The sequence below is a fragment of the Falco biarmicus genome, chromosome Z (assembly GCF_023638135.1).
Source record: "Falco biarmicus isolate bFalBia1 chromosome Z, bFalBia1.pri, whole genome shotgun sequence".
NCBI classification, from domain to species: Eukaryota; Metazoa; Chordata; class Aves; order Falconiformes; family Falconidae; genus Falco; species Falco biarmicus.
Window position 1 is genome coordinate 41,810,699 of NC_079311.1, and position 11,828 is coordinate 41,822,526.

At 43.1% G+C, this 11,828-nt stretch overlaps 1 long non-coding RNA gene across 1 annotated transcript in view; it reads right to left on the minus strand.

The window, feature by feature from the left end:
• Window positions 1–11,488, minus strand: part of LOC130143125 (uncharacterized) — a 101,951-nt gene extending 90,463 nt beyond the window's left edge. The window contains exon 1 of the long non-coding RNA XR_008819649.1: window positions 11,467–11,488. This is a non-coding gene — a long non-coding RNA (uncharacterized LOC130143125). The remainder of the gene's footprint in view (window positions 1–11,466) is intronic.
• Window positions 11,489–11,828: the final 340 nt, after the last annotated feature.

The following is an 11,828-nucleotide window of genomic DNA, read 5'->3' on the forward strand; positions in this document are numbered from 1 at the left end:
CAGCACAGAACCAGCCCCCTGTGCCAGACTGGTGTGAAGAGAAGTGAGACGTTGGACTGGACCTCCATGAGGTGGTAGATGCTCCTTCGCAGCTTGTTGCAGTGGGGGTACCATTGCCCCTGCAGCCTCCACCCGAAAGACTTTGCAACCAAAGAAAGAGCTTAGAAGCAGATGCAGGCAGACTGTAAGCGCAGAGCAGCAGTAACTTGGTAGTGGTCTCAGCATCCCCAAAGCTCATCTGCTGTTTGCTTCTTGGAGGCACCAGGGAAAACGGATGGTGTTAAAAGAAAACAAGGCTGGTTTAGGGGTGTTTCCCACAAGTTCTTTTTGAACAAGAGAACAGCATCATGACAAACCACAAAGGCATTTTTTTGTCACTTAGGGAAGTGGTGAAAACTCAGTCATCTGGGAGATTTTCAGCTAATTCTGGACAAGATGAATGTATGGTCAGACTGGATCTTGGGTAAGCAGGTTGGTGGATGATGGTGTCTGCTTCCTTTAGTATTTTTATTAAAAGGAAAACCAGCAGGCATGGATAACAAAAGTTGCACACTGTGGACATTTGTTAAGATTCAGAGCAGAACTATGCTGCATTAAAAGACTTGCTAGCAAAAGGGACTTTATAATGTCATCTAAAGCCAAAACACAGGCATTAAAAAAAAAAAAAAAAGTAGTACTGAGAGGGTAATAAATAATTATCGTGCACAGGACTGACCTATGCTTAATCAAAGTGAGTGCAGATAGAAGAACTGGAGCTGCAATGAACTGAATTTCGCTTGTGAGCCTGACTATTGCCCTCACTGTGCTGAACTCACAGAAGTGCACATACAAGATATCATCAGAGAAAACAGGGAAACTATACTCAGTATTCATTAGTCTGGTACAGAGCTTTTACCTCATACACAGACATATGCTGTTTTTCCATGTACTCAGAAGCCATCATTCTGTTCTTTGCTTAAATTTTGGCGTTAGAAGAAAACAGTTTTTATTTTCTCAGTTAAATATTCCCAAACATAGCAATATATGTGAAAGAATGTATTAGTATTTATGTGTATGAGATCAAGAAATAAATCTGTCTAATAAACATAATATTCCATTCTAGTCATATTATTTAAACCTTGATAATAAGTTTCCTAGCCTGTTCTTATTGCTTGCATTGGCAGAAATGCTAAAAGCAATTAGCCATAGAGAAACCTTTCAGTTTCAATAATTTACAGTGGTTTTAGTAGCTCAGCTAAAGATGTTTCTAGGAATACACAAGAAAAAAATCTGCTCAGATATTCATCTTTGCAATACCACAATTTAGCTCATAATTTTTACTTTGATAGCATCTCTAGAGACTGCTATTGCAGCATCAGCAAGTGACTCTTTCCTATATACAGCTCTTAAAAAAGTGTGTACCTCCTGATGCTGATTTGCAGTGGGTTATTGCAGGACAGTGAAGCAAATATTCTAATCTGGAATTGGCTTTTTCAAAGATTTCTGTGTGTATGGCTTCATCACAGGTGCTAAGAATTTCTTCACAGTCTTTCATTTCTTTAGTCAGAGAGATCGCTGCAAGTAAAATAAAGCTCTGTTTTCCCTGTGGCTGCAATAATACCCACATAAATCCTACAAAATGGAATGTAGTGGTGGATACAGTCCTGAAGTATTTGGGGTGACCTAACTTTTATTCTCAGACTTGTGCAGAGAACACATGAAAAGGTATAGCAAGGTACCTCGGAGGGGTGTGCTAGACCTCCCACACTGGATGTGAGCCACATGACCTCCATACAACTCTTCCTTTACTACAGTCCTTTACATCAGGAGACCCACTAACTCTGCGCTTGTTTTCACAGCTCTCTCACACCGGCTATGCACCACAGTCCTGCGGTCCCCTCCGCTCACCACCCTTCCACAGCAAGTCCCCCTCGAAGCATCAGTGGGATCAGGCCCCAAGACTTCTCAGACCTTCCACACTGTAAATTTTGGATGGTTCCAACTCCAAACCAGGAATCTGACCAGATTTTCTTGAAAATGGGCCCAGTTTCATTCAAACCGTGTTACAAACTTCAACAGAGTCTGGGTTTTGACTTTCTTGTGAAACTTGAAACCACATGTGTTCCACATGGTTTAGGTTTTTGTTGTGAATATCTTACACAGCTCTATGGGAATAGCCTTTTCTTGTGGGCTTTTAGCATTTCCTATCCCAGCCAGAACCATAAAAAGCAAAGGCTGGAAAATATGAAAACTACAATTATGGGGAAAAAAGGGGGACTTAACTTTTTAAACCTCAGATGTTTGTGTTCATTTAGAGCACGGAGAGAAGTTTTGAATTAATTCATGTTTTATTTTAACTGTTAGCCTTAATTAGGTGCACTCCGGAGAAATCACTTCCCCTGTAATATAAAATCATGGAGCCTGTGACACATGGAAATTATAAACACTTTGGAGTGACTTGGGAGATGGGTGTTGACTTTGCAGCAGCAGACGAGCAAATATTTACAGTACATTAGGCTTCACTTCACTTCTAAATTATTATCTTCCCCTTTGGAATAATCTGTTTTCCAAAGACAGATTGCGACTAATGCTAGTGCCCTCCTCATCCATTTTGTTGCAGGCAGCTATTTTTCCTTCATTTCTGTCTTGATGTTTCTTGCTCTAGCTCTCCGCAGAGTCAAAAAAACTGAGGAAATCCTTAATTTAATGTCTCTTTTGTCCCTGAATCACACTGTGGACTGGCAAATTATTACACTTCTCCAAGACTCAGCCTGCTTTTTTTCAGAATAAAAATTCAGAAAGAAAACCAATACTTAACTTGCCAACAGAGGTATTGATTCATTCATAACCATAAGAGGACTTTGAGATAGAAAGTGATATATAATGTTAATTAGTGGTGTTATAATTGCTTATTCCAAAAGCCCAAAGAAGCTGTTACTTTACAGATTACTTAAATTAGTGCTAAAATATTCCCATCTTTGATCTCACAGGGCTCACTTATGGGAAGTTAAATACAACAAAAGCAACACTATGACATAAAGGAGAAGAAATAATTACATATGCCATTTTTATTCCCCTGATATAACTCCTGCAGTGCATGATGTGCTATTAGATTTTGCAGTAATAGTACAGCAACCTGGCTTTGCGCTTACAATAGCTAAAACCATCTGTGTACGTGTAAAACCTTTGCTGGCAGGTTTCCATGTGCGGTTCATGCATTCCTTTGCCTCTGCAATTTGAAGCTGTCAAAAACTAATTAAATAATTATGTGGTTGTTACTGCAGCTGTGCGTATTCTTCATTACGTTATAAGGCTGCGGTCTGAGGCACTCTCCTGCTCTAAGTTTCAAAATATTAGTAATGGAAGGTGTGTTGTCGGTGCATGTTCAGCTGTTGCCAGAAAAAGCAGAGAGGGAAGGGAACCATCTTTAATGTCAGTCTACCATCACACTTTATACTGTAGATTCCCTGTGTACAGCACAGCGGTGAAAATACGAATTGGCTTTGTTAGGCAGAATTTGGCATTGCCTCTCCTAAGTACAGGACAGAGAAAAGTCCCTGCAGTACCTCCACAGTGGATGCATGCCTGAAGCATCTATAGTGCCTCTGAGCCTAAGGAGGGGGGGTCTTGGAGGGTGACAGGAGAACAAGGCTGAGGCTGTGGAGAAGACCCACTTCCTTTCCTATCCAGCCAAGAGGGGACTGCTCTCGGTCCTGCTCTTGACTCACTCCCTGACCCCAAGGAAATCAATCCCTGGGCCCACCTGCCCTATCAGTAAATCATAGATAACACCTCCTCCAAGAACACATTGGATGTGTTTGTTAGTGGTAGTAATTCAGCTTGATCTCAGGCTGAGGGTGCTACCCAGATACAGCATGGCATCACAGTATTCCTTCATTGGCAATGATGCCAAACCGCCACATCACTACTCACTAGCATTAGATTTTCAGAACAGATTTACAGAACAAGGAGTTGTCACTGCAGTGAAATAGTCCCTGGCTGTGCCCCTCACCCTCCTTGTGGAAATTACTTTTGTAAACAGGAAAACAGAAAACATAGCTATTATTTACATTGACTAAAATAGTGTATATGGGCACCACAAGTCAGCCCTGTGCACATAACCCTGCCTCTTGTCTCCTGACCACAGTGTAAGACAGAGAAGGGTAGCAGTCCCAAAGGAGAAGGCATCTGAGATCACTTTTCAGGACTTCTTAATGAGGCAACTGACGCAGCCTAAATCGAGGTAGTGGTGCTCTTTCCAGGCCAAACCAGCCCATACCAAACATGTTTTTCATGCCACAGAAGAGGTACCCTGGTTGCACATGCGGTGCACAGCTATTGAAGGAACAGGGAGTTACTACTCATAATACAGTGTGTCTCAGTTGTATTATAGTTATGGAACAACTTCACTTTTAATAAGGTTTTCCTCTTATTTATGGAACTGTCTTATCACATCAGCAGTTTTCTGCTCGCCTGAATGTTCAAAAATACTAATAAAACAAAAATTCCAGATGTTTATTTTCTTTAATATTTTTCTTTTATGTACCCACACAGTATAATACATGAGTGCAGATGCTTTCCTCCTAATGTCTTCATATAATTTATGACTATCAGTCTAGATGCCACGCAGCCTTTCTAAGTGCACTAGGCAGCCATGACAAAGTTGTTTTAAAATCACCTGTCACCTAAAGCAGCCTTTTTTGTAACAGCCTTTCTCAGACTTTCCCTCAGAAAGCTTACAGGTTAGTCGTAGTAAAAGTCCTGAAAACGAAAACTAAAACAAAACAAGCTACTTTCTGAAAGCCCAAGTCGGATCCTTCGAGTTCACAGGGGCTACCAGAAACCAGTGCGTGTCTTTGGGTCCCTCGTGTGGTCTGGAAGGAACAAGCTGCTGTCATCAGCACATCCTTGCATTATCCCAAACACACCAACACACGGGAACACATGTATGTTCCCAGAGAGATACAGCCAGACCTGGCACAGACAAAGGATGGGCAAAGATGCTGGTAATCTGTGTGACAACTAGTCCAAGCCCATTCTCATTGTTACTACAACTACTGAAATTCCAGGGAAATACTGAGTAGAGCTGGATAGTGCTACTCCATTTTCATGTTGAAACATGTTTAATTCCACAGTATCAAACTTAATGAAACTACTGCAGGTTACAATCCAACATGCATAAAGTGTATCAAGGTATGACTGTGTTTCACATAACTTCCAGAAATATATGCAAGATTGTACATTCAAGACTTTTAATAGATGTATACTCAGGATGTCGTATATTCAAAATTTGTATATATTGTATATTTGTATATTCAAGATTGTGAAGGCACTCTTCTAAAGCATAGCCTTTGGGATTACTACAAAGTAAAGTTTGTTTGGGTCATTATAAATTTGGGTTTGGTGGGAACCTGGTTAATAATTGAAATACGATAAACAACCTTATCCACTCCCTCTGAGCTTCAGCTTGTTCACAAGCTAACAACCTCAGGAACAACTTCAGCCAAGTAGGCAGTAGCTTGATGTTGCAAATTTGGGGAAGAGAAGAGGAAGGTGAAAGAGTGAGAAAATATTCTTTAAAATGGGTGGTCTTGGCCAAAACAGCAACCTTCTTTTGGCACCTGTCTCCATCCAAGCACCAAGAGATGACACAAGAAAGGCATGTGCCATCAAGTCTTGTGGGCAAGGTGTTTCAGAGGAGCGTAAGCAGTGTTGTGTCCTCCTTCCAGCTGCTCCCACTACTACTGCAGATTCTCGGCAGGCACGAAAGGGTCAGAAAGCTATGAAGCAACAGGTGAGCAAAGAGACCACTGCAACATCTGAAGACATAAAGAACATGCAGGTTTGGAGGAGCATGTGGTAATGAGGGAGGCTCGCCCCAGACAAAAAGGCTGCTTGTTGCAGCCCTGCCTTCACCATCACCCAGCTGCCTGCACTGCCCACGACCATGCTCACCTTTGCTAACAACTTAATATCCTTCCTACCACCTGAGTACCTGTCACTGCCGGCCTCCCAGATCCCCTACTTCTCCCAGACATAACTCTGGGCAGCTTTGGCCATATTCCTCAAAAAATTTTCCTGAAATGCTATTCCTCCCTCCTTCCCCCTCCAACAGTTCCCTGAAACTGCAAACCATACTTTCCTGCCCTCAAGGAACTACCTTGCTCTCACCCACAGGGAAGTAAAATTCAATTCTTCCTATGCTACACAGAAGCCTTAAACCACTCTGAGCTTACTGGTAATGTTGGCTCACTGCTACGTGTCACAAAGGAACTGTTTAAGGCAGAACTGATTTGCTCCAGACTAAGGGCAAATGTACTAGTACAAATATCAAACAAACTGTCAGTGTTGTGCGTAACAACTTGCATCTCCAATTTTGGCAACCAAACTGCCTACACACTTTCTTGGAAATTAGAAATAATTATATATATCAATATGTCCAGGCAAAACCTCACTGTTTCTTTCCAAATACCCCCCTAATCCACATATCTAATGACCCAACAACAGAAAGACAATCTTAAAGCTTTTGGCTTACGAGTGTCCGCTTTCCTAGTTTCCCCATTTCAGAAATATTTACGTCTTCCTACATTCCTCATATACGCAAGGGGCTTGTTAAACTTGCCTAAATACAATAACTTGATGCATGTGAAAATATAATGCAACACATTTCTAATACTGGATGTTCTGTGAAGTATATTTTGATATGAATATAAAAAACACAGTGGAATTTGTTTGTCTTTTATGTATAATTGCTGTCCTGCTTCCTTTAGGAGGAAGGTAAATCTTTTCCACATAGAGATAATGTGTCTCCACTGCTTGGAAAAACACTCCATAACAACACTAACAATTTCCTAAATGCCAGCACTGTGTCGTTAAAGTTCACTGGAGCTAAAGCCGCATTTCCTCATGTCAGGTGCCCTCTTAAGAACACATAGACTTGCAAGGGAAAACTAGTCCAAAAAAAGTTACCTTATTCAGTAGTCCTCTTTATTCCTTTTTGTTACCTACAAACAGAGCTGTTCCTTGATTTTTTCAGCAATGTCCTCTTTTCCAGCCTGAAATCTTTTCTGGGGAGATTTTGAGGACTTGGAACATCTACATTAGATTTTCAGGTATCTGACAGCCTCAGCAGAGACACAGTACTTCTTCCCAATGGACACCTGAAAATCCCCCACATGCCCCTCAGGCACACAAAGGGCATCCAGCATCCAACCTCAAACATGCTTACAGCAGAAAGCCTGTCCTTTGTCCTTCCCTGTCTATCCAGAGCTGCTAGGGGCAGGAGCTGCTGCAGGGGCACAGAGGACGCGCTGTCTGTCCTGCCACAGTGTCTGGTGCCACAGGACAAAAGGCAGGTCCTCGTGTGAGCCCACAGGGACCACTTCCAACACAGTTCTGTTCACCTGTACCTAAGCTGTGCTGCTACGTGGTGCTGTTCACAGATGAATAATTTTCTGGGTCTTGTCCTGCTTTGTGTTTTTTTGAGCGAGAACATGGGAAACTCCCACCAAAATGAGCAATATTACAAAGCCTTATTCCTCTTCATCTGCCTGTAGCTTCTTACAACAACCCATAGTACAAAACCACAGCCATAACAAAATTTTACTTTAAACTGTAAGCAAACATTTTCATTTTAAACACCTAAGAGTAACACATGGATCTTACACAGCCAGCCTGATTTTTAGAGATACTAAGCACCACCACTGAATTCAGGAGGAGCTGAACTGGAGGAAGATCAGTACTTCTGACTACACAGAGTAAACAACACTGAATTTTACAGGCCAGTTGTTACAGGCAATCATCTTGAGAAAATCTTGGTGTAAAAGGACCTTTGGTACATACTGTTTCCTGAATTGTGGTTATTTTCTATTTTTGAAGTCAATAGACATATGTCAGTTCAAATGAACTGAGTATCTGACCCCTCATATTTGCATAATCACATATGCACACATATATGTACATCTACTTGTGCATACATAGGCTGTATTAAATGGAAGTATTTAATTTAATTCTTTTTACAAAGTAATGCTTCTTATAAACAGTAAATTAGGGAAGTCAATACTATCTATATACTTTTTACAACAAGAAATTCTTACAATGAGCAACTTGTCATGTTCTTTACCTCTAATTTATTATAATGTTCAAAAAATCCGTTAACCTGGGAACTCAAAAACATGTGGGGGTTGTAAAACTATCCACCACAATAAAAGACTTACAACATTTTTAGCTAGCTGAGGAACTGGGAATTAGGTTGATGGAAGGGATTATTGCTTAATATTTTCCGTAACATCAGCAATCTTGCCAAAATCCCTTGGTTGCTCTGAGAGTAGGAGACATCTGTTTTATGGGGTGAGCACATATCCTGGAATGTCTGCCATGAGGCAGCGTCACAACCAGGCTTCATTACCCCTTCACACAGTAAGCCTCGTTTACACTTCACAGTGCCATGGAAAAATCACATATTCTGCTTATGCCAGCAGAAGCCTTGTTATAAACATAGTCCTACAGGTTAGAAATTCCCTTTGTCAGTCATTTAGTTCACGTGGGGAACGTCTGCAGGCTGTACTAGCACGTGACCCATTTCGCCATCCACATTGCACCACAGGTTGGCCATGGAAGCTTCTGCTAGGCGGATTTGCCTGCATAGCTGGCTCTCACCTTCTAGCTTTCAGGTTGTGATCAGTAGCACAAAGTTCAGTTGGAGGCCAGGTCCTAGTGATGTGCCCCAAGGGCTGATACTGGGGCTGCTGCTGTTCAACATCTTCATGAATGACCTGGACACAGTGTCCAGTGTCCACAGAACACAGTGTCACAAAGTCTGCAGACAGTACAAAACTGGGAGGAGAGACTGATATGCTAGAAGACATATCGTGGACAGGCTGGAAAACTTGTCCCAGAGGAACCTCATGAAGTTCAACAAATGGAAATGCCAAGTCCTACCCCTGGGGAGGAACAAAGACAGGCACAATTACACACTGGGTGCTGAACTGGCTGAAAAGCAGCTCTGCAGAGACGGGACGTGGGGTCTGTGCACACCGAATTGACCATGAGCCAGCAGTGTGCCCTTGCAGCAAAGAAAGGCAGCAGCATTCTGGGAAGACCACTGGCAGCAGGTTAAGGGAGGTGGTCGTTCCCCTCTACTCAGCACTGGTGAGACATATCTGTCATGCTAAGCCCAGTTCTGAGCTTCCCAAAACAAAACAGACACGGGCATACTGGAGCAAGTCCTACAAAGAGTCACAAAGGTGATGAGGGGACTGCAGCATCTTTCATACAAGAAAAGGGTGAGCAAGCTGGGACTGTTCAGCTGCAGAAGAGAAGGCTCCAGGCTTCATCGCATTAGCATGTATAAGTACATGAGCTTCTAGTCTCTGGATGGGTTCACCATCCCATTTTCCCATGTCCTCCCCCTGGTGATGCAGGAAGAACCACAGGGTTGCAAGTGCTGTAGGCCACCAGTACCCTCTCCCTTGGACAGAAAATGTCTGGCTTAATAGCTGAGACACTGGTTGGTGTGGGTGAGGAAGACCTATTCTTATCAGACTGCTGGGACAACTTTTGGGTCGGTTCCTTCACAGCTGAGATGCAGGCCCACAGGGAGGAAACAAGATTATCTTTGTATTCTTGGAGTTACCTGGCCAATGCATTCGTAGCTGGTGCCTCCATATCTGTCCAGATCGTCATTGTCAGGGTGCCGACATATGACATAGGTGCACCTTGTATCAAATTTTGCCACATGCACGGGGTGCACCAGATTTCGTCTGGGTCTTTGGACGCCTGATTGTTACCCAGGTTGTTATAGATCTCCTCCGCCACAGCTAATTCTCTCAGATACTGGATACTTCCCTCAACGGTGGTCCATTTGCTTTGGGAATTTGCAGGTTCTTCCTTGAAGGGATACTGGTCCTTCACGCTTGACAGGAGTCACCGCCAAAGACTGAGGACTCCTGCCCTTTTTCCAATCCCTTTGTCAATGGCCTTATCTTTAGGAAGGGATCCCAGCTGCCAGGCTTCCTTACCCTCTAATTCCTGACTGTTGGCCTTGATATCCCAGCATTGGAGTCACTAGCTGAGAATTTGTTTGCCTTGTTGACTGCTAAAATCTTTTCGTGTATCTCACAGGTCACTTAGGGATAGGAATTGGGCGCTTTCTGTCTCATTTATGATCTCAGACTCTTGCTTCCTCTGTTCTGTGACTGCTCTGTGGCAGAACAGTCTACCCCTTCTGGTTCTTTCTCCTGTTCCCTGTTAGGAGAAGCGTCTTCATCCCTTACTAAATGAGTTGACTTCTGATTCCGTAGGTTTTTTTAATTGTAGGGGTGACTGGTACAGTTTCTGGTTTAGCCACAGTGTCTGTTGGTATGTTTTCAGATCCAGAGACCCTCTTTTCTTCTTGAGGGCACTGCATAATATCGAGTAGAGTTTGGTAGGTGCTGGCCAGGCCCCAGCACGCTGCAGTAAGTTGTACCTCCTTGAAATAACCAGGGATTTATTGCCCCCCCGACCCCCCCCCCCCTCCCCCAAGTATGCTATCACTTCATCAGAATCCTGCACTTGTTTGGGAGTGAAGTTCCAGACCACCAGAGGTGAGAAAACCAGAAGTTTTCTCGATATCTGCCCATATTTTCCCACATGCCTTGCCACCCATGACCACCCTGCCGCAGGGCCTGGGTCATATTCTCAAATAGCTTGTTAATCTTAGAAAAAGCCAGAACAGTATTCCTAAGAAGTACCAGTAGAAGTATTTTAACTGCCTAAGGATGTTCAAAATACTGATAAGCTATTGTAACGAAGGAGAAAACATCAAAGAAGAAGGTGGTGAAGGTGCCATTCTGTATTTGCTCCCCAAAAATCCCCTCAGAGCAAGAAGTGCTGTTGTTAATTGTCTCCATCAGATGGTACCTGAAGTAATGTACAGTACAGTAATGGCTTCAGCACAGTCCAAATAACCAGGCTGATCTTGAGGCCAGTGTTTTGATAATAGATCTCCCATGCAAAACACCACTAAGCACTACAGAGCACAGCAAAATGCAAAAGCCAACACCAATCTGCAACATGGACAGCAAAAAAAAAGACCATGGCACAGATCAGATAAACTAATATAGGGAACAGATGAATCGGTATCATGATCCACAGCTGTTAACAGATATAAATCTCTTCTAACACACTCTGGTCAAATTTCTGTTATTATCTCAAACCCTTTGTGTCCCACGTTGGGTACCGAAAAGGACTGTTGTGATTTAACCCCAGCCAGCACCTAAGCACCACGCAGCTGCTCACTCACTCCTTGCCCCCAGTGGGATGGGGAGAGAATCAGAAGGGTAGAAGTGAGAAAAATCATGGGTTGAGATAAAAACAGGTTAATAATTAGAAATAAATAATGATAGTAATAGTAAGGAAAAGAGGGACAGGGACAAGGGGAATAAAGCAAGCGAGAGAAAAATAGAACCCAAGAAAAGACAAGCGATGCAAATGAAAACTGCTCACCACCAATCCACCAATGTTCAGCCCATCCCTAAGGAACGCCCCCCCCGCCCCAGTAACCTTCAGTTTTATTGCTGAGCATGACGTCACATGGTACGGAATATCCCTTTGCTCAGCTGGGGTCAGCTGTCCTGGCTGTGTCCCCTGCCAACTGCTTGTGCTCCCCCAGCCTGCTGGCTGGTGGGGAGGGGTGAGGAGCAGAACAGCCCTGGCTCTGTGTAAGCGCTGCTCAGCGACAATGGAAACGTCCCTGCGTTACTAACACTGTTCCTAGCACAAATGCAAAACATAGCCCCACACTAGCTACTATGAAGAAATTTAACTCTATTCCAGCCAAAACCAGTACACCCAGTCAAAATCCTGGA